The 9,771-nt window shown below is 44.2% G+C and overlaps 1 protein-coding gene and 1 non-coding gene across 2 annotated transcripts in view; both read right to left on the reverse strand.

Moving 5' to 3' along the window:
* Positions 1-9,771, reverse strand: part of LOC139560627 (receptor-type tyrosine-protein phosphatase mu-like) — a 774,972-nt gene that overhangs the window by 168,941 nt on the left and 596,260 nt on the right. The window lies entirely within an intron of this gene.
* On the reverse strand, positions 8,270-8,346 carry trnaa-ugc (transfer RNA alanine (anticodon UGC)). The gene has a single exon. It is a non-coding gene; the product is annotated as a tRNA-Ala (tRNA).

Genomic DNA, 9,771 nt, shown 5'->3' on the forward strand with positions numbered 1-9,771 from the left:
TCTTCGGTTTTCTATTTGAGATTTTTAGATTTGATAGGGAAGCTGAGAGGTCAAAAATACTGTTAAGATTTTCTACTGCCAAGTTTACACCTTCACTATTGCAGTGGAACGTTTTACCCAGGAAGTTGTCTAAAAGGGATTGAATTTGCTGTTGCCTAATTGTTTTTTGGTAGGTTTCCAAACTGCATTCCTTCCATCTATAGCATTTCTTAATGTTACTCAGTTCCTTTGGCTTTGATGCCTCATGATTGAGTATTGCTCTGTTCAAGTAGACTGTGATTTTGCTGTGGTCTGATAGGGGTGTCAGTGGGCTGACTGTGAACGCTCTGAGAGACTCTGGGTTGAGGTCAGTGATAAAGTAGTCTACAGTGCTACTGCCAAGAGATGAGCTATAGGTGTACCTACCATAGGAGTCCCCTCGAAGCCTACCATTGACTATGTACATACCCAGCGTGCGACAGAGCTGCAGGAGTTGTGACCCGTTTTTGTTGGTTATGTTGTCATAGTTGTGCCTAGGTGGGCATATGGGGGAGGGAATGCTGTCACCTCCAGGTAGGTGTTTGTCCCCCTGTGTGCTGAGGGTGTCAGGTTCCTGTCCAGTTCTGGCATTTAGGTCGCCACAGACTAATACATGTCCCTGGGCCTGGAAATGATTGATTTCCCCCTCCAGGATGGAGAAGCTGTCTTCATTAAAGTATGGGGATTCTAGTGGGGGGATATAGGTAGCACACAGGAGGACATTTTTCTCTGTTAAGATAATTTCCTTTTGAATTTCTAGCCAAATGTAAAATGTTCCTGTTTTGATTAATTTAATGGAGTGAGTTAGGTCTGCTCTATACCAAATTAGCATTCTCTCTCTCTCTCTCTCTCTCTCTCTCTCTCTCTCTCTCTCTCTCTCTCTCTCTCTCTAAAACAATCCAAAACAGCTTGGTCGTGATCATACATAACCATGTACAGCTGCTAGTTACTGCTATTGCTCATGGCTCGGGGGGAGAAATCTGTGTGAGAACTATCCCCGTCTTCCTACTGCTTCCAAACACTTTATCAGTGGCTGTCTCAGTATGACCCTGATATGTATTTGACTAGGGTGTTTGTCACAAATGACACCCTATTCCCTATATAGTTCACTACACATAGAGCTCTGCTTCAAAAGTAGTGCACTATACAGGGAATAGGGTGCCGTTAGGGACGCAAGCCTAGCAGAAACGCCTGACAGGACACACTGTGGGGGCTAATGACTCGCCTGCTGCGTTGTTTTGTCAAATCTCTGTTTGTTCAATTTATACGCTGTCTCGTGCCATATGGTCTCACCATGCCCCCACCAGGCCCCCACCAGGCCCCCACCATGCCCAGGCCCCCACCAGGCCCCCACCATGCCCCCACCATGCCCCCACCATGCCCCCACCAGACCCCCACCGGACCCCCACCAGACCCCCACCAGACCCCCACCATGTCCCCACCATGCCCCCACCAGGCCCCCACCAGGCCCCCACCATGCCCCCACCAGGCCCCCACCAGGCCCCCACCATGCCCCCACCAGACCCCCACCGGACCCCCACCAGACCCCCACCAGACCCCCACCATGTCCCCACCAGACCCCCACCACCAGGCCCCCACCAGACCCCCACCATGCCCCCACCACCATGCCCCCACCAGACCCCCACCAGGCCTCCACCAGACCCCCACCATGCCCCCACCAGACCCCCACCATGCCCCAACCAGACCCCCACCATGCCCCAACCAGGCCCCCACCAGGCCCCCACCAGACCCCCACCAGGCCCCCACCATGCCCCCACCAGACCCCCACCAGACCCCCACCAGACCCCCACCATGTCCCCACCATGCCCCCACCACCATGTCCCCACCATGCCCCCACTATGCCCCCACCAGACCCCCACTATGCCCCCATCAGAGTAGGTGAGTAGGTACAGAAAATGAGTAGCTTGATGAAATAAGTAGCTAGATGAAATGAATAGCTAGATGAAATGAGTAGTTAGATGAAATGAGTAGTTAGATGAAATGAGAAGTTAGATGAAATGAGTAGTTAGATGAAATGAGTAGTTAGAGTAAATTATGCCATATAGAACCAAAAAGGGGTCAATGAATTGCTTCATATGGCCCTCAGAAAGGTTCTATAACAGAAATGCCATTTATTTTTCAGAGTACATTAGTTTGTAGGTACTCTGAGATGCTCTATTGCGAGTCTAATTTAGCACCATTACAGGAACCTACATGGTGTGCTGCTATGCAGCTCTCTAGGTGAAGACTGATAGATGGCATTATAATAGAGACAGTAGGAAGAGAAGGATGATGTGTATGTGCGTGTATGAGCGTGTGTGTGTATGTGTGTGTGTGTGTGTGTGTGTGTGTGTGTGTGTGTGTGTGTGTGTGTGTGTGTGTGTGTGTGTGTGTTGATGAATGTGACCAATGAACATTCATCAAATTCTCGAATAGTTATTGTAGGTAAATAGCTAGCCATGGACTAGACAAAGACTTTGTTATTCCAAAAGGCATCCATAGGGCTCTGGTCAAAAGTAGTGCACTATATAGGGAATAGGGTGCCATAGGGCTCTGGACAAAAGTAGTGCACTATATAGGGAATAGGGTTCTATAGGGCCCTGATCAAAAGTAGAGCACTATATAGGGAATAGGGTGCCATAGGGCTCTGGACAAAAGTAGTGCACTATATAGGGAATAGGGTTCTATAGGGCCCTGATCAAAAGTAGAGCACTATATAGGGAATAGGGTGCCATTTGGGACACAAAAACCCTGATGAGATCTGACTACAGTCAAACTACACACAACCCAGCAAACAAAGGATGTCCTGAGGACATTTGGCTACGTTCCAATTAGGTTTTACGTTCCAATTAGGGTTTTGATGCCACATTACCCCACTGACGTTCCCGAGACAGTCTAAAAACGTTGCGTGATGTTCCCAAGGGAACGTTCTCTGGAAGACCTTTGTGTAGTTTCCTGTAAGTTACTATGACATCACTGAGGACCGTGTCATGACCTTATTTGGACATTCTAAGAACACTAATTTGATTTAGTCAATAGGATGTTGCGTGTTGGTCCCAACGGAAGGTTCTAGTTCCCTGTACGTTACTATGACATCACTGAGGACCATGTCAGAACCTTTTTAGGACTTTCTTTTTACTAATCCTTAGGATGCCGCGTGTTGGTCCCAAGGGAATGTTTTCCGGGGGACCTTTTTATAGTTCCCGGTTTGTCACAGGGATATTTTGGGGATATTTTTGGGACGTTGTGTCATGGTCCCCTGACGGTCCCCTGAACCTTCTTGGTCTCCTGGAGGTTTTGTCTAGTTCCCGGTTTTTTTCAGGTATGTCCCCGGTGAAATTTTTAGGACGTTCTTGTGACGTGGTGTCATGTTTCTCTGGAGGTTTTTTCTAGTTCCCCGTTGGTTCCGGGGATCTCCCCGAAAACATTTTTAGGACGTAAATCCAACACAACACATCACTGAGTAACTGCCTCCTTATTTTCAATCAGGTGGCTGCATCATGGTATGGGTATGCTTGACATCGGCAAAGACTGGGGGAGTTTTTCAGGATGAAAAGAAACGGGATGGAGCTAAGCACAAGCAAAATCCTAGAGGAAAACCTGGTTCAGTCTGCTTTCCACCAGACACTGAGAGAAGAATTCACCTTTCATCAAGACAATAACTTACAACACAAAGCCAAATCTACAGTGGAGTTGCTTACCAAGAAGACAGTAAACGTGCCTGAGTGGCCAAGTTACAGTTTTGACTTAATAAATCTGCTTGAAAATACATGACAAGACATAGATTTTAGACACTAAATGGCTGTCTAGCAATGATCCCCAACACTTTGATAAAGCTTGAAGAATTTTGAAAAGAATAAATGGGCATATGTTGTACAATCCAGGTGTACGAAGCTCTCTTATAAGACTCACCCAAGAAGACTCATAGCTGTAATCACTGCCAATGGTGTTTCTAACAGTATCAATGTATGTTAGTGGTTTATTTTTCATTAAGCGTATTATAGCCCCCAGTATATATACTGGCACCTCAGGTCCGTCAACTCAGCAGATAAAGCACTGTGTCCTGGACTGGGACCTCAGGTCCGTCAACAGATAAAGCACTGTGTCCTGGACTGGGACCTCAGGTCCGTCAGCAGATAAAGCACTGTGTCCTGGACTGGGACCTCAGGTCCGTCAACAGATAAAGCACTGTGTCCTGGACTGGGACCTCAGGTCCGTCAGCAGATAAAGCACTGTGTCCTGGACTGGGACCTCAGGTCCGTCAACAGATAAAGCACTGTGTCCTGGACTGGGACCTCAGGTCCGTCAACAGATAAAGCACTGTGTCCTGGACTGGGACCTCAGGTCCGTCAACAGATAAAGCACTGTGTCCTGGACTGGGACCTCAGGTCCGTCAACAGATAAAGCAATGTGTTCTGGACTGGGACCTCAGGTCCGTCAACAGATAAAGCACTGTGTCCTGGACTGGGACCTCAGGTCCGACAACAGATAAAGCACTGTGTCCTGGACTGGGACCTCAGGTCCGACAACAGATAAAGCACTGTGTCCTGGACTGGGACCTCAGGTACGATAACAGACAAAGCACTGTGTCCTGGACTGGGACCTCAGGTACGACAACAGACAAAGCACTGTACTTAGCTACAGAACATGCAGTACCATGAAAATAAAAAGCTCAATAGAAGCTAACTAACTATTATGACCACAGGTTTGGTTTGGTTCAATTCAGTTTCCAATTCACTTCAGTTACATTTCCAAGCCCGGGAAATGAACTGAAGTGGGAACATTTTTATAACGAATTGCCTGAATTGAAAATGTAAGAAGTGAAAAAATAAATAGGATTTTTTTTTTTAAATAGACTGAATAGATAAATGAAACTTCAAGGTTGGATGACACAGCCAAATAAAAGTAGAAAATATGGTTGGAACTACAATAACGCCGCTCTTATCAGCCAACATGTCTGTTATAACATGTCTGTTATAGCATGTCTGTTATAGCATGTCTGTTATAGCATGTCTGTTGTAACATGTCTGTTGTAACATGTCTGTTATAGCATGTCTGTTATAACATGTCTGTTATAGCATGTCTGTTATAGCATGTCTGTTATAGCGTGTCTGTTATAACGTGTATGTTATAGCGTGTCTGTTATAACGTGTCTGTTATAGCGTGTCTGTTATAGCGTGTCTGTTATGACGTGTCTGTTATAGCATGTCTGTTATAGCGTGTCTGTTATAACGTGTATGTTATATCGTGTCTGTTATAACGTGTATGTTATAACGTGTATGTTATAGCATGTCTGTTATAGCGTGTCTGTTATAGCGTGTCTGTTATGACGTGTCTGTTATAGCATGTCTGTTATAGCATGTCTGTTATAACGTGTCTGTTATAACATGTCTGTTATAGCATGTCTGTTATAGCATGTCTGTTATAACATGTCTGTTATAGCATGTCTGTTATAGCATGTCTGTTATATCATGTCTGTTATAACATGTCTGTTATAACATGTCTGTTATAACATGTCTGTTATAACGTGTCTGTTATAGCATGTCTGTCATAGCATGTCTGTTGTAGCATGTCTGTTGTAACATGTCTGTTGTAACATGTCTGTTATAGCATGTCTGTTATAGCATGTCTGTTATAGCATGTCTGTTATAGCATGTCTGTTATAACATGTCTGTTATAGCATGTATGTTGTAACATGTCTGTTGTAACATGTCTGTTATAGCATGTATGTTGTAACATGTCTGTTATAACGTGTCTGTTATAGCATGTCTGTTATAGCATGTCTGTTGTAGCATGTCTGTTGTAACATGTCTGTTATAGCATGTATGTTGTAACATGTCTGTTGTAACGTGTCTGTTGTAACGTGTCTGTTGTAACGTGTCTGTTATAACGTGTCTGTTATAGCATGTCTGTTATAACATGTCTGTTATAGCATGTCTGTTATAACATGTCTGTTATAACATGTCTGTTATAACATGTCTGTTATAACATGTCTGTTGTAACATGTCTGTTACACAGCGGCAGCTGAATGGGAGTCCTTGGACCCAGACCTTTGTCAAGTACTTCATCTCCAAATGTTCAGCAGACAAAGAGCGTTTGGAAATGAACACTTTTCAAGGTTGTTTTTATTTGTGTGCTGGTAAATAATTGGATGTTACGAGACGCAATGAGGCAGCTGCGGATTTTACACACACTTGCACGCTACACGCACACACACACACACACCACAGGAGGCTGGTAGCACCTTAATTGGGGAGGGCTCGTGGAAACGGATGGAGCGGAATGAGTGGACCGGCATCAAATACATCAAACACATGGTTTCCATGTGTCTGATACCGTTCCATTTACTCCCTTTCCAGACATTATAATGAGCCGTCCTCCCCCTCAGCAGCGTGTCGTCACGCACACACACGCACACATACACACACACACATACACACGCACACATGCACTGAGCTGAACAATAGCTTCATGTTCGAGATTGCCATTGTGTGCTTAGTGTACACACATTCAATGGAGTCCTCATAACCTAGTGGATTCTTCATAAACTAGTGGAGTCCTCACAACCTAGTGGAGTCCTCACAACCTAGTGGAGTCCTAATAACCTCATAACCTAGTGGAGTCCTCATAACCTAGTGGAGTCCTCATAACCTAGTGGAGTTCTCATAACCTAGTGGAGTCCTCATAACCTAGTGGATTCCTCACAACCTAGTGGTCCTCATAATCTAGTGGTCCTCATAACCTGGAGGAGTCCTCATAACCTCATAACCTAGTGGAGTCCTCATAACCTAGTGGAGTTCTCATAACCTAGTGGAGCCCTCATAACCTAGTGGAGTCCTCATAACCTAGTGGAGTCCTCATAACCTAGTGGAGTCCTCATAACCTAGTGGAGTCCTCATAACCTAGTAGAGTCCTCATTAACTAGTGGAGTCCTCATAACCTAGTGGAGTCCTCATAACCTAGTGGATTCCTCATAACCTAGTGGAGTCCTCATAACCTGGTGGCGTCCTCATAACCTCATAACCTAGTGGAGTCCTCATAACCTAGTGGAATCCTCATAACCTAGTGGAGTCCTCATAACCTGGTGGAGTCCTCATAACCTGGTGGAGTCCTCATAACCTAGTGGAGTCCTCATAACCTAGTGGAGTCCTCATTAACTAGTGGAGTCCTCATAACCTAGTGGAGTCCTCATAACCTAGTGGATTCCTCATAACCTAGTGGAGTCCTCATAACCTGGTGGAGTCCTCATAACCTAGTGGATTCCTCATAACCTAGTGGAGTCCTCATAACCTAGTGGAGTCCTCATAACCTAGTGGAGTCCTCATAACCTAGTGGAGTCCTCATAACCTAGTGGAGTCCTCATAACCTGGTGGAGTCCTCATTACCTGGTGGAGTCCTCATAAACTAGTGGAGTCCTCATAACCTAGTGGAGTCCTCATAACCTGGTGGAGTCCTCATTACCTGGTGGAGTCCTCATAAACTAGTGGAGTCCTCATAACCTAGTGGAGTCCTCATAACCTGGTGGAGTCCTCATAAACTAGTGGAGTCCTCATAACCTAGTGGAGTCCTCATAACCTAGTGGAGTCCTCATAACCTAGTGGAGTCCTCATAACCTGGTGGAGTCCTCATAACCTCATAACCTAATGGAGTCCTCATAACCTAGTGGAGTCCTCATAACCTAGTGGAGTCCTCATAACCTAGTGGAGTCCTCATAACCTAGTGGAGTCCTCATAACCTAGTGGAGTCCTCATAACCTAGTGGAGTCCTCATAACCTAGTGGAGTCCTCATAACCTAGTGGAGTCCTCATAACCTAGTGGAGTCCTCATAACCTAGTGGAGTCCTCATAACGTAGTAGAGTCCTCATAACCTGGTGGAGTCTTCATAACCTAGTGGTCCTCATAACCTAGTGGAGTCCTCATAACCTAGTGGAGTCCTCATTACCTGGTGGAGTCCTCATAAACTAGTGGAGTCATAACCTATAATAACAACAGTAATATCTCCTAAAAGTATGCACTATGAACAGCGGGTTAACTCTCTTGTTCAGGGGCAGAACGACAGATGTTTACCTTGTCGGCTCGGGGATTCGACCTTGCAACCTTTCGATTACTAGTCCAACGCTCTAACCACTAGGCTACTTGTAGTTAAGTAATGAAAGAGAGAGAATTGGGATTTACATTTACATTTAAGTCATTTAGCAGACGCTCTTATCCAGAGCGACTTACAAATTGGAAAGTTCATACATATTCATCCTGGTCCCCCCGTGGGAATTGAACCCACAACCCTGGCGTTGCAAGCGCCATGCTCTACCAACTGAGCCACACGGGACCTCATGTAGCTACAGATTTCTGTGGAGGGCGTTGACATGTATTGGTATGAAATAAAACCACTGTGTCTGTGTGTGTGTCAATGTTATTGTAATAAACTAAAACTGAAACTAAAAACGAATCACGAAAAAAATTATTTAGTAATCTGAAATAAAATAATTAACAAACACTGGAAGTGGAGTAGGAGGCACTCTTTCCTGCCCCAGGGCAGTGATTGGGGACATTGCCCTGTGTAGAGTGCTGTCGGAAGGGACCTTAAACAGGTGTTGCGACTCTCTGTGGTCACTAAAGATCCCACGGCACTTATCGTAAGAGTAGTGGTATTAACCCCCGGTGTCCTGGCTAAATTCCCAAATCTGACCATCATGGCTACCTAATCATCCCCAACTTCCAATTGGCTCGTTCCTCTCCCCTTGTAACTGTTCTCCAGGTCGTTGCTGTAAATGGGGATGTGTTCTCAGCCAACTGACCTGGTAAAATAAAAATACAATGAAAACAACTGTAGAGGAGTGAAGTCAGCCAAAAGTCGGACACGGAACTGCTTTTCCAGAAGCAAGGCTCAGATTAACATGTCAGTGTAAACATTTATAAACAATGGCGTCTTTATAACGTCGAAATGAACATGTATCTAACCCCCCAATATCTCAAACTGAAATCATATTATAATATGATGTGTGTACATTGTACAATTTCTATAAATCAGACCATTCTCTATAGAAGATACTATAACCAGACTATAATCAGACCATTCTCTATAGAAGAGACTATAATCAGACCATTCTCTATAGAAGAGACTATAACCAGACTATAATCAGACCATTCTCTATAGAAGATACTATAACCAGACTATAACCAGACCATTCTCTATATAAGAGACTATAATCAGACCATTCTCTATAGAAGAGACTATAACCAGACTATAATCAGACCATTCTCTATAGAAGAGATTATAACCAGACTATAATCAGACCATTCTCTATAGAAGATACTATAACCAGACTATAACCAGACCATTCTCTATATAAGAGACTATAATCAGACTATAATCAGACCATTCTCTATAGAAGATACTATAACCAGACTATAATCAGACCATTCTCTATAGAAGAGACTATAACCAGACTATAACCAGACCATTCTCTATATAAGAGACTATAACCAGACTATAATCAGACCATTCTCTATAGAAGATACTATAACCAGACTATAATCAGACCATTCTCTATAGAAGATTCTATAACCAGACTATAACCAGACCATTCTCTATATAAGAGACTATAATCAGACTATAATCAGACCATTCTCTATAGAAGATACTACAACCAGACTATAATCAGACCATTCTCTATAGAAGAGACTATAATCAGACCATTCTCTATAGAAGATACTATAACCAGACTATAATCAGACCATTCTCTATAGAAGATA

The sequence above is a fragment of the Salvelinus alpinus genome, chromosome 30 (genome assembly GCF_045679555.1).
Source record: "Salvelinus alpinus chromosome 30, SLU_Salpinus.1, whole genome shotgun sequence".
NCBI classification, from domain to species: domain Eukaryota; kingdom Metazoa; phylum Chordata; class Actinopteri; order Salmoniformes; family Salmonidae; genus Salvelinus; species Salvelinus alpinus.